The sequence below is a fragment of the Eschrichtius robustus genome, chromosome 3 (assembly GCF_028021215.1).
Source record: "Eschrichtius robustus isolate mEscRob2 chromosome 3, mEscRob2.pri, whole genome shotgun sequence".
Taxonomy (NCBI): domain Eukaryota; kingdom Metazoa; phylum Chordata; class Mammalia; order Artiodactyla; family Eschrichtiidae; genus Eschrichtius; species Eschrichtius robustus.
In genome coordinates this window covers 36,245,142-36,272,654 of record NC_090826.1, presented here as the reverse complement: position 1 = coordinate 36,272,654, position 27,513 = coordinate 36,245,142, and the positions used below count along the sequence as shown (strand labels likewise).

General features: G+C 45.1%; 1 protein-coding gene across 5 annotated transcripts in view; it reads right to left on the bottom strand.

The window, feature by feature from the left end:
- Window positions 1-27,513, bottom strand: part of ST3GAL3 (ST3 beta-galactoside alpha-2,3-sialyltransferase 3) — a 236,181-nt gene that overhangs the window by 48,178 nt on the left and 160,490 nt on the right. The window lies entirely within an intron of this gene.

The window sequence follows — 27,513 nt, the reverse complement described above, 5'->3', positions numbered from 1 at the left end:
GCAATCTCTTCCATTCTCCACAGGGGCCTTACAAACGTTCTCCACTCTTCTCAACCTTCTCTCCTAGCACCGTGCCCTTCATGTTCAGCACATGGTCCCATTTCCTGCTTCCTAGAGAAAATAAAAGCCACCAGAAGGGGATTCCTTCACCTTTACACTGCACTTACAAGCCCATCTATGTTTCTACCACTCTGCTCTGCTGTAGAACAGAAGAAGCCTCCCTCTTAAAGCAAAGGCCAATCCCTCCCCTCATTGTCCTTAGGGACCTTGTTGTATCATTTATCCCATCATTCTCCCCGGTATTTCCACTTTCCTCTCAATGTACAGAATCCTTCCCATTGGTGGTCCACACACCCACTTCACCCTCACGGCCGCACCTGCCGCAGCTTCAAGCCCATCTTCCTTCTCCCGTCACAGGCATGCTCTCCCGGGAGCAGTCCCCGCACAGTGACCACGGATCCTCGCCTCATGATTCAGCTTGATGTCAGCTGGCTGCCACCCCAACTACTCCAGAGACACGGCTACCACCGGGGACTTCTCTGGCTCCAGTTCCAACCTCTGAGTTCCCATTCCTGACTTGCCTCCGCAGGTTTTAAGCCTCTTCTTCTCAACATGTGTCCTGACACTGGACCCGACTAGCAAAGGCTGACTGTTCTCAGCCTGACTTCAGACCCTCCTGGGAAGCCTTTATTCTGCCTTGTCCTGAGTCCCTGAGCCCTGACATCCCCTCTCCCCAGGTTCTAGCTCCCTTGCTCCCGGCGTGGCCTGGGATTGCTATGGACTGTGGCATATCCAAACCTCCTGCTGGATCAAAATCAGCAGGACTTGTGCGATTCCTATTTGTGTCACTCATGGTGCTTACGTGTTGGTAGGTTTTCAATAAATGTTTATGAAATAATTATCATCACCTTACTCTTACCTACTGTTTTTCATTATGCTATAATCCTTTTATCCTGACAAAAGCCATTTGAAATATGCAAGGACTACGTTTCCCCTAATTTACAGGTGAAGAAACTGAGGTTCAAGAGTTTAAGTACTTTGTCCAAGGGAAGAAGGTACGGAGCCAGGTCTGAAACCTGAAATTTCTGATTTCAAAGTCGGTGCTCCTCCTAGGATTCTGCATGAGTCCTGTGCATAGAGCTGTCAGGCACCACAAGTGGACAGGGACAAGGTCCCAGAAGAGCATGTGGCAAGTGCCCTCTCATGTGGTTCCAGCAACGTATGAGAGATGGATGACAACGTGCGCTAGGTGGCAGGAAAATTCGAGAGTTTGGTAGCTGGCGAATAGTTCTGCTCATACCTACCAGGTCAGTGGAAGACGCTGTTCTAGGATAGAAGGGCTTAGTCATCAAGTCTATGGAAGACAAAGGGAAAGGAAAGAAACAGCTTATGTTGGAGGTCCAAGAAGGATCCCAAAAGCTCCAGATCGGCAGCTACATGGCCAGGCCTGGTTTGGGTCCATAAAGTCCATCAGACATGCTGAGTAGGAAGGGGATGGGGACTTAGCAGCAGCATGTCAAGATGACATGACCACTAAAGTAGTGTCTCTGGGGTGTCAGTCACTATGAGGAGCATCAGAAGTGGGGAGATGACAGATGAATGGATAAAGAAGATGTGGCACATATATACAATGGAATATTACTCAGTCATAAAAAGAAACGAAATTGAGTTATTTGTAGTGAGGTGGATGGACCTAGAGTCTGTCATACAGAGTGAAATAAGTCAGAAAGAGAAAAACAAATACCATATGCTAACACATATATATGGAATCTTAAAAAAAAAAAAAAAAAGGTTATGAAGAACCTAGGGGCAGGATAGGAATAAAGATGCAGACATAGAGAATGGACTTGAGGACACAGGGAGGGGGAAGGGTAAGCTGGGACGAAGTGAGAGAGTGGCATGGACTTATATATACTACCAAATGTAAAATAGATAGCTAGTGGGAAGCAGCTGCATAGCACAGGGAGATCAGCTCGGTGCTTTGTGACCACCTAGAGGGGTGGGATAGGGAGGGTGGGAGGGAGACGCAAGAGGGAGGAGATATGAGGATATATGTAAACGTATGGCTGATTCACTATGTTATAAAGCAGAAACTAACACACCATTGTAAAGCAATTATACTCCAATAAAGATGTTAAAAAAAAAAAAGAAGTGGGGAGGTGCTTATCCTGCATCCTTTCCACCTGGCAGGTTACCTCTGAGCAAGCATGAGCTCCATTCTGGGTGGTTCCTAAAGGGAACAGTAATAAAGTGGAACCGACCCAGAGAAGAGAACCACTGTGGTAGGGAGGGGCCTTATCATACCTCATGAAAGCAGACATGTCTGGCTAGAGAGGACTTGAGGGCACGTGAGCACCAGCTTCAAATCCCTGACCATCTGATAGGGAAGAGGGATTAGACTTGTTCTGTGTGGCTCTGGCAGGTAGAATCAGGACCACAGGTAGAAGTTACAGAAAGGTAGATTTGGGCTCTTCTTAGTTAAAATTCTCCAGTCACTGAGTATCTTGAAGTAGATGGGCTGCTTCTGGAAGTTAAGAGCCGCTGGCTATTGGGAATGGAGGGTAGACCAGGTAATCTCCATGATTCTGAGACAGGGGTTCTAGACCCACCAAGCCTAGAAAAGTGGAAGGAACCATCTCCCCCTGCGCTCCCCTGGCCCCCACTGGTCTGCCCTGGGCTGAAGTTGGGCCCAAAGTGGCAGCAGGTCCAGCCTCCAGTGTAAACTCGGGGGCCGAGGCTGCGAGTTCAGTCACTCCGTGCTAGAGTCCAGGGACTATCTTGGTAGGGCTGTCTGTAATTTAGATCTATATAACTAATTTTCTCTCTTTAAAAGGAAACACTTTAGAAAGGGGGAAGGTTGTGGGAGACTATTTCCATCTCGGTGTCTATTCCAAAGTTCTGGTGTTTTGCCAGGAGTTAAGCATGGTATACACAACACTGTTAAAAATAACCCCTTGATTGAACAGAAGGCGTGGGAGAGAGGAGATAGCCGGGCAATTTTGCTAGGGGGCGGGAGAGGTGGGTAAGGAGAAGAAACTTAAACCCAGAGACCCTGGGAAGGGTTGTATTCCAGAAGAGTTACATAGATTCAAAGGGACTAAGGACCAGGGAAATACTGTCCCTAACTGCTCCTTTCCAGAGAATTGCCCAGTAAGTGCCCTGCTTTGGGTGTGTCTAGTATATAAACAAGCTGCCAGTTTTGAAGAGTTCTCCCAGGATTGAGTCTGCCATTTTTCAATCCTGATTGCCAGCCTATGAGACAAAGGTCAGGGAATGACGACAAGGAGCAGAAGCCAAGAAAGGTTAACAGTGTCAAAAACCACAGAAAGGTCGAAGACACAGAGGCCAGAGAAAGGTCTACTAGATTTAGCTATTGGGAGGTTCTTGTGATTTGCGTGTGAAGGCTTCCAGACATTTCTTTCTACAACTATAACTAGATATTTAACATAAATGGAATGATCTAATATGGACAGTTCCATAACTTGCTTTTGAAAAATTTAACAATAAGTTGTGGGGTCATGTCAGGAAATAAAGTCTGACATCATTTTTTATGACTACATATTATTTCATCACATGGACATACTATATTTACTTAATCATTCTCAGCCAAGAGACATTTATGTTGTTTCCAATTTTCTGCTATTTTAAACATGCCGCAACAAGTATCACGTTACAAAATCTTGAGTGTACAGATATGATTATTTCCTTATGTTAAATATTGAGAAGCAAAATTGCTGGATCAAAGGAAATCCACATTTTACACTCTATCACACTTTGTTTCCCATAATTTTCGAGAGAACAAAATATTGTTCTCATGATTTCCTCCAATCTCTCTGGCCATTCTTTCCCATCCTCCTTCATTACTTCTCCCTCCTGTTCATCCCTTATGAGTTGATATTCCCTAGAGTTGTTTCCTTCTGTTTTTTTCTTCTTCCTCCAAAAATTATAAGCTCAAATGCCTACCAGAGCCAAGAAGATACTATAAATATGTTAATTGGGCCCGATGTAAGACAAGAAGTGGTAGGGTCATGGCAAGTTAGAGTGGACACACTGCCTAAAAGTATTCACATTGTTTGAAAACACTGTGCCAGCCATACAAAGCATGTCTACTTTATCTTGTAAGCTGCCAGTTTGGGACCCAGTCTACAGACTTGCCCTGCACTACCTCATCCACTGCCCAAACTCCATCAACATGCTGAGATTCCCATTGCATCGTCTCTGGCTCTGACCTCTCCTCCTGGACTCCAGACTCAGACATGTAAATGATTGCTCTACATCTCTCCTTAAGTGTCCTGGAGGGATCTCAGACTCCTTTTGTCCATAACCAGACTTGTGATCTCTGCCCTTTCCTCTTCTCTTAACAAAAGCCAGAATTCTAAAATCAGATACAACCACCTTTCTTCTTGGGTTCCCTATCTCAATGAAATGGCATCCCTTTTTTTCCTATTTTGGAAGCCAGAAACTTGGGGAGTCATTCCAGATTCTTCCCTCTCCCCAGCCTCCCATACTCAGTTAATCATCAAATCAATTCGGCAGGCATAATAAGCACTTACTGAGCACCTAATCAGGGCCAGGTGCTGTTAGGTGCTGGGGTTGGCTGGCCACAGAGAGGAATGCTGTGCCTGTCCTGGAGGGGAGACAGACAACAGCGTCATGACCGGAAGTGGCAGTGGTGGGAGAAAGGCCACACAAGACGTTTTGGGAGGAGGGGAGGGAGGCTTTGATTCCATTTCCTAAGTGTTCCTCAAATAGCCTCTACTCCATCCCTGTGGAATTGCCTTCAGCGTGTCTCCTCCTCCAACTCATCTCCCATAATGGGTTAGCGCAACCCTTCCAAGGAGCAAATCTGACCATGGCATTCTCTTACCTCTCGTCTAAAACATGTCAATAATTCCCCCCGTGTCTTCTAGCAGGATAGAATCAAAATCCTTTTAGAATGAATTATAAGGCCTCCCTGGATCCGGCCCTGGATGACATCTTGTCTTCCAGTATTCTAGGATGTAACACTATGCCCCAAACATGCCAAATCACTTGCAGCTCTCTGAATATCCTTGGGTATCTCATGCTCTGAGTTTATGAAGTCCCTCTGTCTAGAACATCTGCCCTATCGTTTGATTTCAATTGCCTAATTCCTATGTTATCTTTAAGACTTGGATAAAATATCACTTCCTTCAAAAATCCTTCTCAGACCACTTCGCCCAAAAAAGATGGCTTCTCCAAGTGTTCTGTTACACGCCCTCCCAGTGGTGCAAGGCTTACAGCAGGGGAGGGAAAGGAACTTCCAAGGCATTTTGCCCAGGCTGCTGAGGGGGACGATGACATGTCCTTACCTGGATGTCTTTGAGAACAGGCAGTGCTGAGAAAATATGGGGGTGTGGAGCAAACAGTGAATGATTCCAGAAAAGGTCAGGAGACCAGGGAAAAGGCACAGCTCTTGGGTTCTGGTTGGGCATCGCCTTGAGGGGCCCATGAACCTTTCAGGTCCACAAGCCACATATTTTGAAGAGCTACTGACATGACCTATTCCAGCCACTGATACTTGTAGTGCCTACCCCTGCCAAACACAAAAAAAAACAAAAAAGGAAAGAAAAATTTTCAACTGAATGATGGTGAGTCACCACTCACCAATAAACCAATGAGAGGATCTTCTATGGCTTTTAAATGCTAGAAGCAAATTATAATAATGAAGGTCAAGAGGTACTGTAAATAATAATGGTGCAGAGACGTGAACCCAGAAATCTGCCTTAGGAAAAAAAAGGCCTTCTCTGACCTCTCCAATTTAATTTGGTGTCTCCTTTCTGTATATTCATGGCATCCTATACTTTCATCTACCATAGCATCAACGCTATATTACATTTTGGGCAAACTCCTCGGCATGGCATTCAAGGCTTCTTCCCCCCAGGGCCCGTACCCCAGACAGCCCAGATTACTTGCCAGTGCGTCCCTTTCCTCAGTGTGAGCACCTCTCCCAGATCCTTTGCCTGGTCAGTTTTTAACTGTCCTCCAACAGTCAGCACGCGTGGCACCTCCTCTAGGAAGACTTTCTTGCTTGCTCAGTTGGCTTAGGTGACCCTCATCTGGGCATGCACAGCTCCCTGATTTGCTCTGACCCTGCGGTCACCACATTGTTCTGTCTCTCTCATGCACTATCTCTTACTTATCACTGTCCCCCAAAGCTCCACACAAGGCTTGGCAGAGAGAGGGTGCTTAGGGGTTGAGGAAGGGGCAGAATCTGCCTTGGGCCCCTGGGGGTCAGGCATGGGGCAAGCAGTCACCAGGGGGAAGGGTCCAGATGGGGATCTGTGAGGTCTGGTCCCGGCACCCCCAGAGGTGGAGGATGTGGGAGGCTTGCTCCCATGCCCGGAGGGCACTCTCTGCTGCACTGGAGCCTCTGCTGGGTGGGGTGGGGTGGGGCGGTGCTGGGGGAATAAGACCACATGTTGCGCAGACAAGGTCAATTCTAGGGGGCAGACTCTGGCTTAATGACAGAGCGACAACTTCTCCCAGCCAGTCTTCATTTTTTATGGTCTCTGAATTGCAGAAGCAGAAACTGCTCACCCTCGGTCTGAAGCTTTTCGTGACTTGTGCAAAAGACACAGTATCAACAGCCTTTTGTTTGGGCTCGACTTGGGTGAACATGCCAAGAAGACTGGCTCAGAAGTCTTTTCAGATGTCATTTCTGTCTCTTTACAACTCTGCTCCATGAAAGCTATTCACAAGCCAGTTTTTCTGCGGCTACAAAGCTGCCACCCTCTCAGTCCCGCCACAGCCCGCAGAGCTACCGTGTGACACTCACCCGGGACGGCATGTGTTGTAGCCAGACCAAGGCCAGTGCAGGACTCAGCGGTGAGGGCTCTCAGCCGTCACTCGCCTTTCAACCTGGCCTGAATGTCACCAGAGCCCCAAGGTACGGCTCCAATGTATGTCCCCCAGATGGTGATCTGGCACCACGCCTGTATTTTTCAAACTCAGTTCCCCAGTGTCCAACACAGGCACTCAACAAGAATGCATTAAATGAGTGAACAAACAGATATGCAATTCCCAGTTATTTGAGCTTATTTAGGGAGCCCATCAAATTCAATGTTTTGAGGGAAGAATTATCTAGAATTTAATATCTCCTTGAATAAATTTATTAGACTTTTCCCACTGCTGACACTGGCGGTGTGGCTGCTGGAAGGAAGTGCCGAGTGCTGGGTCTGGGGTCACAGTGCGTGTGCACATGGCACAGGAAGGTCAGCAGGACCCCCACTTCCATTTCCCGCTCCAAGCCAAAGCCGGCTGTGACAACTGTGCTGACAGGGCTGCAGACAAAGGCGAGGGAATGGGAGCTGTCCCCAGGTCGTTCTCAGGAAGTGGCGACACAGGGTAAATTGAAGGTGAAAATTAGACAAGGATTAGTGGAGGGCCTAGGAGGGAACTACATGCAACGTGTGAAGGGTTACAGAGCGAGATGCACAGGAGCTGTGGGAGCCCCGAGTCAACCTCTGCGCGTGGACCCAGGGGAAAGCTCACAGAGGAGGCGCCATCTGAGCTGGAGTTTGAAAGGTGGAGCGTGTGTGGAGGTACCCCCCAGAGAGCACACAAGAGATTGCCGTGCTCTGTGGCAGGTGATGTTCAGGCTGCCTGTTGTCGTCAAAGCAGTGGTTCTCGAGGCAGAGTACTGGGGGAAGAGCATGCCAGGCTGGGGGAACAGCATATGCATGGCACAAAGGTGAAGAAGACTACGGTTTGTAGGGCAGGGCCCCCCAGAGATTAGGGCACCAGCAGGCATCAGTTCCCTGGTGCTCTGGTGGCTCTGTCAGTGGGTCAGAAGACTTTTTTTTTTTTTTTACTAAATTACAAGTTATCAGTTGCATCCTGTGTGGCTGGCGTTGCCAAAATCCACACTTCCTGATATGTGGAGGCATTCCTGCATCAACAAATGCCAATCACCTGCGTTTGTACGCACAGTCTATACAAGTCCTGATGGCTCCCAGCCGAGACACAGCGGAAGGTCCCAGTGGGAGCTGTGGCAGTCAAGGTGTGAGGACAGAACAGCAACAATAACCAGTACTGTTGCGCACTCACTCATGCCAGCACCAGGCCACACACCTTGTGAACGTCAGCTTGTGGAATCCTCGTAACTGCCCACGAGGTAGGGACTGTTATTCCCACTTTGCAGGTGAGGAAGCGGAAGCTGGGCATGGCTAGGGGACTTGTCCAAGGTCACACAGTTAGCTAAGTGGCGAAGCTGGGATTCAAACCCAAGTTCGCTTGACTCCAAAACCCAAGCTCTTTTCATTTGCCCAGACTGAGGAAGAGGAGCCCCGGCCCCATTCAGTCTTTGTTAAGATAACAGAAATGAGATGCTGGGGACCTGGCATGGGTACTGGCAAGGCCCTGACCTCAAGGGGTCACTGACCTAGGGTGAAGTCAGGTGGCAAAGATGCCCCTCCCCACTTCCGCTGACCAAGTTCACGCCAGCACCGAGCGATCAGAGTCTAAGTGTGTTTGGATCACTTCTGCCTCAGCTACAAAGCTCTCTACTTCCTGAAACTCAGGAAAACACTCAGAAAAGGGCTGAAAGGTAGCCAGTAATTGGGCCCAATCATGGTCTGGGAAGAAAATGAGCAAGCTCCAGCCAGAGGGACCACAGTGGCTGTAGCCCTGTAGCCCATGTCCCTGCCCCACCCTCTCTGCATCCAGCTCCCAAGCTCTGCCTGAAAGGGGCTCATAAGCGACAAGGACAAGGCTTGCTGCTCACAGAGGTCGGCCCTGGGGATCCAGATGCAGGGCAGAAAATGGCTGGTCCTTCCTTTCTCCCTTCAGCAAATGCTCCTCCAGGTCACTCCTGGGCTTGCACCCTATCTGCAGCTGTGCCTGTACTGATAGCTCGCCTTGGCCAGCCTGCAGCCCCCAAACCCTTTGTTTCCTCCTTGTAATTTGCGTGGCAGCAGAGGAATTTATCTCCATGAGGGTCAGTGACTTTGTTGGAGCCTGCTGGAGACGAGTCTGGGTCGGGGGCCCAAGTCTCCCAGATGAGCCGTCTTTCCCCCGCCCCGGCCTCAAGCGCTGGGGCGTGGTTTGCTGTGCTCTGCCCTGCTGCCTCTGGCACTGCTCTTCACTCTACCACAGGAAGACTAGGTTACCAGCAGCACTGGCTACACCAGACGCAGCTGCTGACCATATGAAAAAAAAAGGTCATTGCCTCTGAGGTCTTCTTTCCATCGGGGGAACCACACAGGCTCACAGAACCTAATCAAACCAGTGATGACGCTCACTGCATGCTCCCTCAGGGGTGGGGGAGGGGTGGAGACAGGCGCACTGTGGGGGAAGGGCCCTGGATATCAGGGGCACCGGTGCGTGCAACGGCCTCTGAGCAAGAGGAGAAAGGCATGGGTGTACAGGCAGCCACTTGGAGAGGGTTAAAAAGGTCCTAAGGGCTAGCACACAGCTGAGCCACGTCCTGCCTTAATCACTGTTGCTGGTCCTGGGGGTGTGCGGGAGGGTGGTGGGGGAGATGGGCAATGAGGTGGAGACAGCTAAGGGGCTGGCCAGAACCCCGCTGAAGTCAGCCGCCCCTGGACGCATGGGAACAAGACTAGTGGGGACGGCAGGCCCAGAACCATCCCTAATCAGGCCCCACAGAGCTGGTGTCCGAGCCCAGGCCTCCTGTACTTGCCTTGCCCATTTGGGGGTCTTGCTCCATTTGGGGGTGTGCTTCTCGGGGCGAGCTCTGTAGCTGGTCCCTGGCCCGGCCACTCTTGAGGAGCTGAGCAACAGAGTGCAAGGTATTCTCTTGTGTTTTGCAACCATCAGTTCTCAAGTTGTCCTGCTGCAGGAAACTTCCCTGTACTAAGGCCTGGGAACACAGGGAGGGAGCGCGGGTCTGTCCCAACACGAGAGGCACAGAGGTGTCACGAGGCCAGCTGCCAGGAGGCCTGCCGCTGTGCTGCTGTCAGCAGTCAGGCTTGTGTTCCCCCATGAGGGTCTCCCAAGAGCAGACACCATGTTACCCCGTCCTCTCCACATCGCCCTGGACAATCTCGTCCACCTTCCCTCTGAGATGGGTACATGGATTATCTCCATTTTTCTTCCTCCAGCCCAGACCTCTCTCCTAAGTGATTCACTGAAGCCAGGCTCCTGGGTGGGGCCATGGCTTCCCTTGGCTACTCCACTTGCCTCGGCCTGGGCTCCATGCACGGCTGGGGGCAGAGAGTAGAAAGCTCGCATGACAGGAGGCAGGTATGAACTGGCGTCCTGCCTCCACCTGGGAGAACTGAGGCGTCAGCCCTGCTTCCCCCCTCCAGCTCTAGCTATTTATCTGGGGAGGCCAGTCACCCAGTGGTGCCCCTCACCCCCACCCTGGGGGTGCAAATAGAGTAGGGGGGGCGCGATGAGGTCCTAAAACTGCCAGCATCCTCCCCTGTGCAGCGCGGCTGCCTCCACCCCGGACTTGTGTGGGTGGAGCTCAGACTCAGGCCCTCCCTCCCGCTGAGTAGCCTGTGGCTGGGCTGTTCCTGGCCCGGAGGCTGACACAGCGCACAGCTCGGGAGAAGGGCCAGGATCACGTTCCGTGCTTTCACCAGCTCTTGCTGCTCACAGGCAGCAGAGCTCCCCATGTGGGGATCTTGTACCTGAACCAAGAAAAGCAAAGCTGCTAAGCTGACGAGATCAATCTCCAAATACCACAGGAATGCAGCCCGCCGCCTGCTCTCACCAGGGGCCGGGCGTCTAAGCACATCTAGGGTTCCTGCTCTGCGGCAGAGCCTGGAGCTGGGTCTGCAAGGGGGGAAGCTGCTCCCATCAGTGTGTCTGACTTTACTCCTGAGACCCCATCCTTCCAGGGGTAGCCCAGGCATCCCCTGCACCAGGAATTCCCCCAGTCAACCTCCCACTGCCCCTCCCTGCTTAAGGGTCTCCTCTGTGCCTCTGCGACCCTCTGTCCTCGCCTCCTCCAGAGCACACGCACCTTGGTGTGCGCGTCCAGGTGCTGCTTCCCTTAACCCCGGGGTCAGGAGGCACAGAGGAAGAAAGGGGGGCTTGGAGAGGTCACGCCAAGCCAGCCCTCTTCACTTCCACAGCCTGTGCTCGTATCACTACAGTCCATGCTTCTCAAACCACCTGTCAAGAAGGACCAGTTTGTATTGCTTTTTAAATTTCAATTCTGTCACAGAGAGTGATCCTTTTATAAAGGGTAATAAAAATGAATCACTAGAAAAATTATAACACACACATAAAGTATAAGCTCCACTTTTAAATTATTAGATTCAACTGACAAAAGCTTACTCTAATTGCTATAGACATTTCTAAAACTTCATTTCCAATTTCTCAAAAATCTTGTTGCAAATCAGTTCACACACTTTTGATTCCACAGCACCTAACAGGCTCCCAACTGCCGGGTGCCTGCTGGGCCATTCTGCCAAGGGCTCTTGGTAGAGAAGTTAGAGAGAGGGTGAGACCCAGCTCCTCAGGTCCTGAACTGGGGCAGGAGAAGACACGCTCTGATAACATCAGGAGCAGTGAGCAGACTGAGGCCTGGCACTTCGTCTATAGCAGATGAATTCACAACCAGGAAGAACCCCACCAGGTGGGCTGGCAGCATTCACCTGTGCAAAGAAGTGTGGGTCCTTAGTCATCTAGGCAAGGAGATTTTTCCAAAGAAAACACAGCTTGGGCCATGTACTATGGACCCACCTATAAAGGTTGGAAGACAGAGCAAAGAGGAAGGAAATCGGGAGTATAGCTACAGGGTCCTGGGGGGCTGAGTTCCTGGAAAGGTCAGGGAAACAGGAGGGGTAGACTGAGACCACGAGTGGAGTCACTTTATTTATTTATTTAATTTTTTTTCTTTTTGGCCACGCGGCTTGTGGGATCTTAGTTCCCTGCCCAGGGATTGAACCCGCACCCTCAGGAGTGAAAGCACGGAGTCCTAACCACTGGACCATGAGGGAATTCCCAGAAGTGGAGTTACTTTAAAAGCAGATCATGGATTGGTTCCCAAGGAGGCCAGAACACTGTCACTTAGGAACACATGAAAAAAACCTCATGGCAGAGGAACCAACAGGACACAGATGGCAATTCCTCCAGCTACAAGCTGCAGTCCAGGTCAAGGACAGGCATGTAAGCTGTCCAGCCCAGGCAGGACCGTCAGCCCTTGGACACTCCACAGAGAAGCTTTAGTTATTCAGCACTCCGCTTTTTCCAGAAAGGCCCAGCACCCAAGTATTTCACTGCAGGGGTACCTACTGAAAATACTTAAAACATTCTCCAATTAAAAGGCATCTGTAATCCACTATAGGTTCATGGTTCAGAGCCATGACTCAGGACATAAGGTGGGGTTGGTGGGTTTGATTCCTGGATCTGTGCTGCTGTGACCTTGGGTAAGTTACAGCTTTTTCATCTGTAAAGTGGGCATAACAACACTTACTCCACAGGGCTACTGAAAAGACTAAATAGGTAATGAATATACAGTGTTCAGCACAGTGGCTGGCACATAGCAAGGGTGCTATAAAACTGTGACATTTTATACACACAGGCTGTCTGCATCTGCCAATGGAGTGTAAGCTATTGAGGGGAGAGATTTTATGTACCTTATACAATGCTGAAGCTTCTAGCACCTAGAAGAGTGTCTGGTGCATAGGAGCTGCTCAATAAAGATTTGTTGAATGAACGATATGGTAGCTATTATCATTAGGTCTACTATAGGATAGTGGAGTCAATGTGGCAACTTCTTGAGGGATGAGAGAAACCTGAGTAAGGTTAAATAGTGATTCGAAGGAGTCAGTAAAGAGAATGAAGATCCAGGTTCCTGATTTCGGGTCAAAGATACAGGAGAGGCTGGGGAATCAGAGCTCAGGGGAAGGGACTGACTTCTCTATAGAGGGGAGACGTGCCAGAACTCAATGACTAACTGATATCTCGTTGAGAAAGGAAGGAGAAAGAAAAACGCCCAGATTTCTGGCTCAGGTGACAGAGTGAATAGTGGTAACACTCAGTGAAATAGGCAACATGGACTGATTAGAATTACTGGAATTTTGGTGAGTTGGATACACTGAGTTTGAGATGCTCAAGAGTCATCCAAGTGGAGCTGTCCAGCAGGAAGTTGGCTATTTGGGTCTAGAGATCAGAAGAGATTTGGGCTCCAAACAGATTTGAGACTCATCAGCAGGTATGTGTTAGCTGAAGCTAACACATAGTGAGAAGAGAAGAAAAAGGGCCATAGTTGAACCCTGGCAGACATCAACTTTTTTTTTTTTACATCAACATTTAGGGGTGGGCACAGCAGAAAGAGATTGCTTGTAAAAGAGACTGAGAAGGAATAATAGAGAAACAGGAGGAGAGCAGGAAGGGAGTTTAGATGAAGCGTTAATAAGAGAGAGTTGCAAAATGTTCAAAATGGAGAAAGAGATCAATACTGCCAAACACTTCAGAGAGATCAAAAAAAGAGGTTCACCCATTGGATGTGTCAGTTAGTCCTTTTGGGTGATCTGGACAAGAGCATTTCAGGGAGGGGAGGGGTGGGAGTGGAAGTGAGAGTACAGAGATTAAGAGTTAGGGGACATGAGGAAGCGGGGAGAACAATGGTAACAAGTCTTCTGCACGCTCCTGGGTCGGGGGACACTCAGCTTGCTCCCAGGCTAGAAGGACAGTGATTCTGTGGAAGTGGCTAGTGCTCTATTCTCCTCTGTAATTTATGGTTTGGGACAAAGCTTTACAAGGATGCCTCTCAATCTTACCACTCTTCCCTGGTATTGTAGTGATAAAAGTCCCAGAATCCATGAAGGGCAGAGAAGGAGGGTCTTTGGAATGTGGGGCTACCAGATACCCAGCTACCTTGGCCAGGAGCCCATAAACTTTCAAATCCCCCAGGGCAGTGCAGTAGGCCTCCTGCACCTTCTCACGCGAGAGTCCCAAGACAGGCAGTTGGGACTCTGTCAACACTCCAGACTTCCTGCCTCAGAGAGCTCAGCAAGGTTTCAAAAGCCATCCTTTGCACTCGGGGGAATTTGGGCAGCTTGGACCACGGCAACGATTCCTTAGTAGCATGAGAATCACAGACACACACAGTCTCAGACACACGCCATGCACCCTGGCCTTCCCAAAGCAAAGAGTGTCCCAAGAGAAGGGAGGTTTTCCTCTGTAGAGCCAGGCAAGAAGGCAATTTCTACACCAGTGCCTCCTGAGCCCCCATCGGGCAACTGGTAGACCTCTGCACTCTGGCCCCTAGCCACCCTGCCCATGGGACAGCAGCTGTGAGAGGCAATAGAATGTGGCAGTTAAGCATATGGGCTAGGCGGTCAGAGTAGGGTTCAAACTGGGCTTCATCACTTCCTATCCGTGTGACCTCAGGCAAACTGCTCGACTTCTTTACGCCTCCGTTTCCTCAGAGTTAAAACTGTATTAATAACAATCCTATTTCATATGATTGTTGGGAGGATTAAAACAGAAAAAATAGGAAAAGGTCTTAGCAGAGGATCTGAGAAGTCAATATTGATACATCAGTAGGTGTTGGCTGTCAGTGTTGCTGCTGTACTTGGGCACAGCCTGGATTTGGGTTCTGCTTTTGGCTGAAACTGTTCGCCGCAGGCCTCACCTATGGATGCATGCTTGTGCCTGATGCTAAGTGGCTTCACTGGTTACCATCAAAAAGACATGATACTCAATCTTTCATCAAAGCACCTTTAAAAAGCCACTCAAATGTTTATAGCAAAGCATTGCTAGGAAAATGCGGAGTGTCAATTAAGATTTTGTGAGTTGTATTTTTTCTTTAAACCTACATTTTAAATGTTTACCATGACCTATTCTGGGATCTTTATTTCTCCCTGAAAAAACTTACCTGATTTAATGAAAGTCATTGGGAAAACAGAGTTCACTAGTGTCTAACATTAAGTTTTGCTGGAATGATCTAACATTTATAGTACCAAGATACATCCTCTCATTTCATTCTCTTGACTAATGAGTTATGCTGTGACTTTTCCAAGATCACACATAGCCCATTAAGTGAGAAAGCTGTGAGAATTTTCTGTCTCCAAATCTCATCTCTTTCCAATCTATCATATATTGGTATATGTCAAAATAATTATTTTTCTTCAGTAACTCTCTCCACTGAAAGAGTGTCTCATCAACATTCCTCATTCCCTCAGACTCTCAATCTCCCAAGGGCAGAAATCAATATCCACTCATGAAACAAGCATTAAGTGCCTACTAAGTGCTAAATGTTCTGCTAAGTATTGGCAGCCATGAATAAGACCATGTCTCTGTGCTAAGAGGTACACAGCCTACTATGTGAGAAGAAACATCAATACATAATTACAAGTACCGTAACAGAGCTATGTGTGCAGCACTAGAGCGGGACAGGTTGAGGAAGGAGTTACTGGGTGTGTGCAGGAACGGAGGTCAGGGAAGACTTTCTGTTCCATGAGACCAATAGATGAAAAGCCCTAATCCAATGTTTACAGCAGAGCAGATGCTCAATAAATTTGATTTCCCTTGGACCTCATGCCCCCTCCTCCCCATCTCTCTCGTTAGAGGATGATGTATCCAGGCAGGCAAGGAGGATTTCCCAGCAGACAGCACAAAGGTGTGAGAGGGAGCAGTCTGGCTTCCCAGAGAAGCAGGACTCTGCACCCTAGATGGGCCAGCCCACCAGCACCCCCCCGCTACCACTGCTTGCTCCCCAGTCTGTGCTCAGGCGTAAGAGGCAGTGACTGGGCGGGCTCAAGGAGGAGTGAGGCTTAGGGCCAGAGTGAGAATACCCTTCCCACAGCACTTGATAACGAGAGAGAGAGAGAGAGAGAGAGAGAGAGAGAGAGAGAGAGAGAGGGATTTAATGGCTTGTTTTTATTAGATCGGGTCAAAAGTAACACGTCAAAAGAGCTGCATTAAGACCCCTTGTGTCAAAATATTATTGCTACAAAAATCAAAATCCTGAATTTACTTACAACTTTTTGGTCAAAATATCCAGAAACACTAGTTACCCACGAGGAAAAAAATTAAACAATCCTAGATCCCAACACCAGGGATCACGCCTAACACTGAAACCAAAACAAAACAATAAAAACTCAGACGGATTAATAATTCAAATATAAATAATAAAGCTATAAAAGTACTGGATGAAAATATAGAGGAAGTCACCTCTATAAATTACTATGTGTGGATATAAATTCAAAAACTTCTACAGAGGGCAACTTGCCAATAACTTTCAAAATTTAAAACACACATAACTTTGGATCCATAAATATCACTTTATTCTAGATAATCTCACATGTGTGGGGAGTGTTGTATAAAAAAGGTTATTCACTTAAGTAATATTTAGAGTAGTAAAAAATGGCAATTGCCTAACTGTCCATCAATAGGGAACTGATGCAATAAAGTATAGTTTAGTTCATGGAATGCTGTGTAAAGAAGGGACTTCTGCTTCCCACCATGATAGAATAACAGGGGTGGGATTTACCCTCCTACCTTCAACAACCAGAAAACAAGTCAAAATAGATGAAACAAGTCTTCGGACCAGTGCAGGGATGGGGAACCCAAACAGAGCCCGGTGGTCTTTCTGAGTTGAAAAAAAGCGATCAAAGTTTAGGGAGGGCAGAATTTGTGGAGACTACCACAGAGGACAGAGATGCTCAGAATGCCCCAGAGATCTGCAAAGGGGTCCCCTCAGATCTTTGGCCAAGTACTGATCTGGGCGTATATGAGGGGAAATTCTGAGGCTGAGGAAAGGCCACCGGGAAGCGGTAGATCAAACAACTCCTGGTGTTCATACAGGGCTGGGAATTGTTTGTATTCATAAAACAATTGTGGAAATAAATCAGGCAGAGTGGAAATTCCTCATAATGCACAAGGCATTGGGTCCAGTCCTCAGACAGGTACTGCGTTAGTTATGGGGATAAATTAGCCCTAGACAAATGGTTGCTCAACACCTGCACTAACAATGTTAAAAGCAAATCTCAAAGGGATACAACTGATTCCAAGAAACTTAACTACATGTCCAAGCAAAACTAGCACTATTTAAGAGACTATAACAAAATCTAGCACAGAAAAACGTAAATTTCACATTGTCTTGAATCTAATAAAAAATTACCAGGCAGGCAAACGAAGAATCAGAAAAATATAGGCCATTTTCAGGAGAAAAATCAATCAATAGAAACCATCCCAGAAATGACACAGATGATGAGATTACCAGACAAGGATGTTTAAACAGCTATTCTAAATATATTCTCTATGTTCAGGAAGGTAGAAAAACACACGAACATAATAAAGAATGAAATGCAAGATATAAAAAGACCTAAATGGAACCACAGAGATTAAAAACACAATATCTGAAACGAAAACACACCAGATGGGATTAACAGCTGATTAGACACCACAAGAGAAATATCAGTGGATGTGAAAACATAGCAATATCAACTATCCAAAATGAAACACAAAGAGAAATAAGAAAAAACTGGGGGAAAAAAACACCAAAGAAACCTAGCATTAAACAAACCAGTTGGATGAATGGCTTAACATACATGTAATTGGAATCCTGGGAAAGGTGATGGGCAGAAAAAATATTTGAAAAAATAAGGACAAAAAGCATCCAAATTTGATTAAAAAATAAACTATAAACCCATACATCCAATGAGCTAAATAAATGCAAGCCAAGAATAATATAAAGAAAACCACAACAAACTGCATCATATCAAATTGCTGAGAACGAGTGATAAGGAGAAAAATCTCAAAAAGCAGGCAGAGGAAAAGAGAAACATTGCATACGAAGTGAAAAAAGGTAAAGGGACTTCCCTGGTGGTCCAGTGCTTAACAATCCACCTTCCAATGCAGGGGATGTGGGTTCGATCCCTGGTCAGGGAACTAAGATCCGACATGCCACAGGCAACTAAGCCCACACGCCACAACTAGAGAGAAGCCACAACTAGAGAAGCCCACATGCCACAGCAAAGATCCCACATGCCGCAACTAAGACCTGACGCAGACAAATAATAAAATAAAATTTAAATAAATAAATAAATAAATAAGGTAAGAATGACAGAAGACTTTCGTTAGAAACTATACAAGCCAAAAGAAAGTGAAGTTATATCTTTAAAGTACTGCATGTGTGTCAAATTGTCAACCTAGAATTGTATACACAGCCAAAAACAAACTTTCAAAACTGAAGGTAAAATAGACTTTATCAGACAAACCAAAGCTGATAGACTTCATTGCCATAAGATCTTCCTCATAAGAAATGTTAAAAGACGTTCTTCAAGCAGAAGAAAAAGAACACCATATAGAAATATGTATCTACACAAAGGAAGAAAGAACAACAGTAAAACTAAGTTTGTGGGTAACTATAAAAGAGTTTTCAGGGACTTCCCTGGTGGTGTAGTGGATAAGAATCCTCCTACCAATGCAGGGGACATGGGTTCAATCCCTGGTCCAGGAAGATCCCACATGCTGCGGAGCAACTAAGCCCGTGTGCCACAACTACTGAAGCCTGCACACCTAGAGCCCGTGCACTGCAACGAAGAGTAGCCCCGGCTCACCACAACTTAGAGAAAGCCCACGCGCAGCAACAAAGACCCAACGCAGCCATAAAAAAAAAAAAATTAAATCAAAAAGCAAAGGGAGAATGAAAACAAATCCGAGGGGGAAAAAAAAGGCTTTTCATTCTAATTTTTAAAAACTTTTAAAATTTAAATTGTGGTAAAATACACATAAAATTTACTATCTTAAACATTTTTAAGTGTACAATTCAGTAGTATTAAGTACTTTCACATTGTTATGCACTCAATCTCCAGAATGCTTTTCATCTTGTAAAACTGAAACTCTGTCTATTAAATATCCATTAAACAGCAATTCCTCATTTCCCCCTGTCCCCAGCCTCTGGCAACCACCATTCTATCTTCTCTCTCTGTGAGTCTGACTACCCTAGATACCTCACATAAGTGAAACAAAACAGTATTGTCTTTCTATGACTGGCTTATTTCACTTAGTATAATGTCCTCAAGGTTCACCTACACAGTAGCATCTGTCAGAACTTCCCCTCTTTTTAAGGCTGAATAATATTCCATTCCATGTATATACCACATTTTATCTTTTCATCAGTTGACAGACTCTTGGATTGCTTTGGCTACTGTGAATAATGCTGCTATGAACACGGATGTGTAGATACCTCTTTCAGACCCTGCTTTCATTTCTTTTGGGTATATACCCAAAAGTAGAACTGCTGGGTCATATAGTAATTCTACTTTCAGTTTCTTGAGTAACACCATGCTGTTTTCCAAAGTGGCTGCACCACCAATTTACATTGTCACCAGCAGTGCAAAAGGGTTCTGATTTCTCCACATCCTTGTCAACACTTGCTTTTTTCTGCTTTTGTGATAGCAGCCACCCTAATGAGTGTGAGGTAGTATCTCATTGTGTTTTTTTTTGTTTGTTTTGTTTTTTTGGCTGTGTTGGGTCTTCGTTGCGGCCCACTGGCTTTCTCTAGTTGCGGCAAGTGGGGGCTACTCTTCACTGAGTTGCGCAGGCTTCTCATTGCAGTGGCTTCTCTTGTTGCAGAGCACGGACTCCAGGTACATGGGCTTCAGCAGTTGTGGCATGTGGGCTCAGTAGTTGTGGCTCGCGGGCTCTAGAGCGCAGGGTCAGTAGTTGTGGCACCCGGGCTTAGTTGCTCCACGGCATGTGGGATCTTCCTGGACCAGGGCTTGAACCCGTGTCCCCTGCATTGGCAGGCAGATTCTTAACCACTGCACCACCAGGGCAGCCCCCTCATTGTAGTTTTGATTTGCATTTCCCCAATGACTAATTATATTGAGCATTTTTTCATGTGCTTATTGGCTATTTGTATATCATCTTCGGAGAAATGTCTATTTGAATCCTTCACCCATTTGTTGTTGTTCTTGAGTGGTAGGAGTTCTTTATATATTCTGGATATTAACACCACATCAGATATATAATGTGCAAATATCTTCTCCCATTCTGTAGGTTGCCTTTTCCTGCTCACTTTTTGTTTGTTTGTTTTTTGTTTTGTTTCTTTTTTAATTTATTAATTTGAGGTGGTAAATAATTTCTCCAAAGAGTACAATGCTTCTGAAATACCCAACACATTATTTCATTTGAGAGAAAAGCTATTGGAACCAAAGAGATAATACCAAATGCTTGGGCCTCCAGGAATTTAAAATTACTTCAAAAGTTTTTCAATATTCACACACATGCCTATAATTTTCTACGTTGAATTCAATGAATAAAAATTCTATTTCTATGTTGAGTTTTTATGAAAAAAAAATAATTCCTACATTCTTTAGAAAATTGAAGTTATGAGTAGCTATATATTTCACACAGCTTTATCCAATATTCTACGAGGTGGGAGAATTGCATTGGTCCAGGAATCAGCACAAAGAGAAGTGTACTGGAGTGAGCTGATGCAATATCAACAACCTATATACATAAGGATGTCAAAGTAATACAATCACTTCTGAAAAATCAATAATTGCCACAATCTCAAGAAGCATCCTTCTTATTTCTTTTTTTTTTTTAAGCTTCTTTTTTTTTTTTTAAACATCTTTATTGGAGTATAATTGCTTTACAATGGTGCGTTAGTTTCTGCTTTATAACAAAGTGAATCAGTTATGCATATACATATGTTCCCATATCTCTTCCCTCTTGCATCTCCCTCCCTCCCACCCTCCCTATCCCACCCCTCTTAAGTGGTCACAAAGCACTGAGCTGATCTCCCTGTGCTATGCGGCTGCTTCCCACTAGCTATCTATTTTACATTTGGTAGTGTGTGTATGTCCATGACACTCTCTCACCCTGTCACATCTCACCCCTCCCCCTCCCCATATCCTCAAGTCCATTCTCTAGTAGGTCTGTGTCTTTATTCCCATCTTGCCACTAGGTTCTTCATGACCTTTTTTTTTTTTTTTCCTTAGATTCCATATATATGTGTTAGCATACTGTATTTGTTTTTCTCTTTCTGACTTACTTCACTCTGTATGACACACTCTAACTCCATCCACCTCATTACAAATACCTCCATTTCATTTCTTTTTATGGCTGAATAATATTCCATTGTATATATGTGCCACATCTTCTTTATCCATTCATCCGATGATGGACACTTAGGTTGCTTCCATGTCCTGGCTATTGTAAATAGAGCTGCAGTGAACATTGTGGTACATGACTCTTTTTGAATTATGGTTTTCTCAGGGTATATGCCCAGTATTGGGATTGCTGGGTCGTATGGTAGTTCTATTTGTAGTTTTTTAAGGAACCTCCATACTGTTCTCCATAGTGGCTGTATCAATTTACATTCCCACCAACAGTGCAAGAGTGTTCCCTTTTCTCCACACCCTCTCCACCATTTATTGTTTCTAGATTTTTTGATGATGGCCATTCTGACCGGTGTGAGATGATACCTCATTGTAGTTTTGATTTGCATTTCTCTAATGATTAATGATGTTGAACATTCTTTCATGTGTCTGTTGGCCATCTGTATATCTTCTTTGGAGAAATGTCTATTTAGGTCTTCTGCCCATTTTTGGATTGGGTTGTTTGTTTTTTTGTTATTGAGCTGCATGAGCTGCTTGTAAATCTTGGAGATTAATCCTTTGTCGGTTGCTTCATTTGCAAATATTTTCTCCCATTCTGAGGGCTGTCTTTTGGTCTTGTTTATGGTTTCCTTTGCTGTGCAAAAGCTTTTAAGTTTCATTAGGTCCCATTTGTTTATTTGTGTTCTTATTTCCATTTCTCTAGGGGCTGGGTCAAAAAGGATCTTGCTGTGATTTATGTCATAGAGTGTTCTGCCTATGTTTTCCTCTAAGAGTTTGATAGTGTCTGGCCTTACACTTAGGTCTTTAATCCATTTTGAGTTTATTTTTGTGTATGGTGTCAGGGAGTGTTCTAATTTCATACTTTTACATGTAGCTGTTCAGATTTCCCAGCACCACTTATTGAAGAGGCTGTCTTTTCTCCACTGTATATGCTTGCCTCCTTTATCGAAGATAAGGTGACCATATGTGCGTGGGTTTATCTCTGGGCTTTCTATCCTGTTGCACTGATCGATATTTCTGTTTTTGTGCCAGTACCATACTGTCTTGATTACTGTAGCTTTGTAATATAGTCTGAAGTCAGGGAGCCTGATTCCTCCAGCTCCATTTTTCGTTCTCAAGATTGCTTTGGCTATTCGGGGTCTTTTGTGTCTCCATACAAATTGTGAAATTTTTTGTTCTAGTTCTGTGAAAAATGCCAGTGGTAGTTTGATAGGGATTGCATTGAATCTGTAGATTGCTTTGGGTAGTAGAGTCATTTTCACAATGTTGATTCTTCCAATCCAAGAACATGGTATATCTCTCCATCTATTTGTATCATCTTTAATTTCTTTCATCAGTGTCCTATAATTTTCTGCATACAGGTCTTTTGTCTCCTTAGGTAGGTTTATTCCTAGATATTTTATTCTTTTTGTTGCAATGGTAAACGGGAGTGTTTACTTAATTTCACTTTCAGATTTTTCATCATTAGTATATAGGAATGCAAGAGATTTCTGTGCATTAATTTTGTATCCTGCTACTTTACCAAATTCATTGATTAGCTCTAGTAGTTTTCTGGTAGCATCTTTAGGATTCTCTATGTATAGTATCATGTCATCTGCAAACAGTGACAGCTTTACTTCTTCTTTTCCGATTTGGATTCCTTTTATTTCTTTTTCTTCTCTGATTGCTGTGGCTAACACTTCCAAAACTATGTTGAATAATAGTGGTGAGAGTGGGCAACCTTGTCTTGTTCCTGATCTTAGTGGAAATGGTTTCAGTTTTTCACCGTTGAGGACAATGTTGGCTGTGGGTTTGTCATATATGGCCTTTATTATGTTGAGGAAAGTTCCCTCTATGCCTACTTTCTGCAGGGCTTTTATCATAAATGCATGTTGAATTTTGTCGAAAGCTTTCTCTGCATCTATTCAGATGATCATATGGTTTTTCTCCTTCAATTTTTTAATATGATGTATCACATTGATTGATCTGCGTATATTGAAGAATCCTTGCATTCCTGGAATAAACCCCACTTGATCATGGTGTATGATCCTTTTAATGTGCTGTTGGATTCTGTTTGCTAGTATTTTGTTGAGGATTTTTGCATCTATGTTCATCAGTGATATTGGCCTGTAGTTTTCTTTCTTTGGGACATCTTTGTCTGGTTTTGGTATCAGGGTGATGGTGGCCTCGTAGAATGAGTTGGGGAGTGTTCCTCCCTCTGCAATATTTTGGAAGAGTTTGAGAAGGATGGGTGTTAGCTCTTCTCTAAATGTTTGATAGAATTCGCCTGTGAAGCCATCTGGTCCTGGGCTTTTGTTTGTTGGAAGATTTTTAATCACAGTTTCAATTTCAGTGCTTGTGATTGGTCTGTTCATATTTTCTATTTCTTCCTGGTTCAGTCTCGGCAGGCTGTGCATTTCTAAGAATCTGTCCATTTCTTCCAGGTTGTCCATTTTATTGGCATAGAGTTGCTTGTAGTAATCTCTCATGATCGTTTGTATTTCTGCAGTGTCAGTGGTTACTTCTCCTTTTTCATTTCTAATTCTATTGATTTGAGTCTTCTCCCTTTTTCTCTTGATGAGTCTGGCTAATGGTTTATCAATTTTGTTTATCTTCTCGAAGAACCAGCTTTTAGTTTCATTGATTTTTGCTATTGTTTCCTTCATTTCTTTTTCATTTATTTCTGATCTGATCTTTATGATTTCTTTCCTTCTGCTAGCTTTGGGGTTTTTTTTGCTCTTCTTTCTCTAATTGCTTTAGGTGCAAGGTTAGGTTGTTTATTCGAGATGTTTCCTGTTTCTTGATGTAGGCTTGTATTGCTATAAACTTCCCTCTTAGAACTGCTTTTGCTGCGTCCCATAGGTTTTGGGTCATCGTGTCTCCATTGTCATTTGTTTCTAGGTATTTTTTGATTTCCCCCTTGATTTCTTCAGTGATCACTTCGTTATTAAGTAGTGTATTCTGTAGCCTCCATGTGTTTGTATTTTTTACAGATCTTTTCCTGTAATTGATATCTAGTCTCATAGCGTTGTGGTCGGAAAAGATACTTGATACGATTTCAATTTTCTTAAATTTACCAAGGCTTGATTTGTGACCCAAGATATGATCTATCCTGGAGAATGTTCCATGAGCACTTGAGAAAAATGTGTATTCTGTTGTTTTTGGGTGGAATGTCCTATAAATATCAATTAAGTCCATCTTGTTTAATGTATCATTTAAAGCTTGTGTTTCCTTATTTATTTTCATTTTGGATGATCTGTCCATTGGTGAAAGTGGGGTGTTAAAGTCCCCTACTATGATTGTGTTACTGTCGATTTCCCCTTTTATGGCTGTTAGTATTTGCCTTATGTATTGAGGTGCTCCTATGTTGGGTGCATAAATATTTACAATTGTTATATCTTCTTCTTGAATCGATCCCTTGATCATTATATAGTGTCCTTCTTTGTCTCTTTTAATAGTCTTTATTTTAAAGTCTATTTTATCTGATATGAGAATTGCTACTCCAGCTTTCTTTTGATTTCCATTTGCATGGAATATCTTTTTCCATCCCCTCACTTTCAGTCTGTATGTGTCCCTAGGTCTGAAGTGGGTCTCTTGTAGACAGCATATATATGGGTCTTGTTTTTGTATCCATTCAGCCAGTCTGTCTTTTGGTGGGAGCATTTAATCCATTCACGTTTAAGGTAATTATCGATATGTATGTTCCTATGACCATTTTCTTAATTGTTTTGGGTTTGTTTTTGTAGGTCCTTTTCTTCTCTTGTGTTTCTCACTTAGAGAAGTTCCTTTAGCATTTGTTGTAAAGCTGGTTTGGTGCTGCTGAACTCTCTCAGCTTTTGCTTGTCTGTAAAGGTTTTAATTTCTCCATCGAATCTGAATGAGATCCTTGCTGGGTAGAGTAACCTTGGTTGTAGGTTTTTCTCCTTCATGACTTTAAGTATATCCTGCCACTCCCTTCTGCCTTGCAGAGTTTCTGCTGAAAGATCAGCTGTTAACCTTATGGGGATTCCCTTGTGTGTTATTTGTTGTTTTTCCCTTGCTGCTTTTAATATGTTTTCTCTACATTTAATTTTGGATAGTCTGATTAATATGTGTCTTGGCGTGTTTCTCCTTGGATTTATCCTGTATGGGACTCTCTGTGCTTCCAGGACTTGATTAACTATTTCCTTCCCCATATTAGGGAAGTTTTCAACTATAATCTCTTCAAATATTTTCTCAGTCCCTTTCTTTTTCTCTTCTTCTTCTGGGACCCCTATAATTCGAATGTTGGTGCGTTTAATGTTGTCCCAGAGGTCTCTGAGACTGTCCTCAGTTCTTTTCATTCTTTTTTCTTTATTCTGCTCTGCAGTAGTTACTTCCACTATTTTATCTTCCAGGTCACTTATCCGTTCTTCTGCCTCAGTTATTCTGCTACTGATCCCGTCTAGAGTATTTTTAATTTCACTTATTGTGTTTTTCATCGTTGCTTGGTTCCTCTTTAGTTCTTCTACGTCCTTGTTAAATGTTTCTTGCATTTTGTCTATTCTATTTCCAAGATTTTGGATCATCTTTACTATCATTATTCTGAATTCTTTTTCAGGTAGACTGCCTATTTCCTCTTCATTTGTTAGGTCTGGTGTGTTTTGACCCTGCTCCTTCATCTGCTGTGTGTTTTTTTGTCTTCTCATTTTGCTTATCTTACTGTGGTTGGGGTCTCCTTTTCACAGGCTGCAGGTTTGTAGTTCCCGTTGTTTTTGGTATCTGTCCCCAGTGGCTAAGGTTCATTCAGTGGGTTGTGTAGGCTTCCTGGTGGAGGGGCCTAGTGCCTGTGTTCTGGTGGATGAGGTTGGATCTTGTCTTTCTGGTGGGCACGTCCACGTCTGGTGGTGTGTTTTGGGGTGTCTGTGGCCTTATTATGATTTTAGGCAGCCTCTCTGCTAATGGATGGGGCTGTGTTCCTGTCTTGCTAGTTGTTCGGCATAGGGTGTCCAGCACTGTAGCTTGCTGGTCGTTGAATGAAGCTGGGTCTTGATGTTGAGATGGAGATCTCTGAGAGATTTTTGCCGTTTGGTATTACGTGGAGCTGGGAGGTCTCTTGTGGACCAGTGTCCTGAAGTTGGCTCTCCCACCTCAGAGGCACAGCCCTGATGCCTGGCTGGAGCACCAAGAGCCTTTCATCCACACGGCTCAGAATAAAAGGGAGAAAAAAATAGAAAGAAAGAAAGAAAGAGGATAAAATAAAATAAAATAAAGCTATTATAATAAAAAATAAGAAAAAAATTATTAAGAAAAAATTTTTTTAATTTTTTTAAAATAAAAAATATGAAAAAACTTATTAAACAATTTTTATTAATTTCTAAAAATAGGAAATAAGGAAAAAATTATTAAGAAAACATTTATATAGAAAAAAAAAATTTTTTAAGTAAAAAAAAAAAAAAAACAAAAAAAAACGGACGGACCTAACTCTAGGACTAATGGTGAAAACAAAGCTATACAGACAAAATCTCACCCAGAAGCATACACATATACACTCACAAAAAAAGGAAAAGGGGAAAAATTAATATATCCTGCTCCCAAAGTCCACCTCCTGAATTTGGGATGATTCGTTGTCTATTCAGGTATTCAACAGATGCAGGCACCTCAAGTTGTTTGTGGAGCTTTAATCCGCTGCTTCTGAGGCTGCTGGGAGAGATTTCCCTTTCTCTTCTTTGTTCATACAGCTCCCAGGGTTCAGCTTTGGATGTGGCCCCGCCTCTGCGTGTAGGTCGCCTGAGGGCGTCTATTCCCCGCCCAGACAGGACAGGGTTAAAGGAGCAGCTGCTTCGGGGGCTCTGGCTCACCCAGGCCGCGGGGAGGGAGGGGTACGGAGGAGGCGGGGCAAGCCTGCGGCGTGACGTTGCAGCAGCCTGAGGCGCGCAGTGCGTTCTCCCGGGGAAGTTGTCCCTGGATCACGGGACCCTGGCGGTGGCGGACTGCACAGGCTCCTGGGAGGGGCGGTGTGGAGAGTGACCTGTGCTCGCACACAGGCTTCTTGGTGGCGGCAGCAGCAGCCTTAGCGTCTCCTGCCCGTCTCTGGGGTCCACGCTGATAACCGCGGCTCGCGCCCGCCTCTGGGGTCCGCGCCGATAGCCGCGGCTCGCGCCCGTCTCTGGAGCTCGTTTAGGCGGCGCTCTGAATCCCCTCTCCTTGCGCGCCGTGAAACAAAGAGGCAAGAAAAAGTCTCTTGCCTCTTTGGCAACTGCAGACTTTTCCCCGGACTCCCTCCTGGCTAGCACCGAAGCCGGAGCCTCAGCTCCCAGCCCCCGCCCGCCCCGGCGGATGAGCAGACAAGCCTCTCGGGCTGGTGAGTGCTACTCGGCACCGATCCTCTGTGCGGGAATCTCTCCGCTTTGCCCTCCGCACCCCTGTGGCTGCACTCTCCTCCGTGGATCTGAAGCTTCCCCCCTCTGCCACCCGCAGTCTCTGCCCGCGAAGGGGCTTCCTAGTGTGTGGAAACCTTTCCTCCTTCACAGCTCCCTCCCACTGGTGCAGGTCCCGT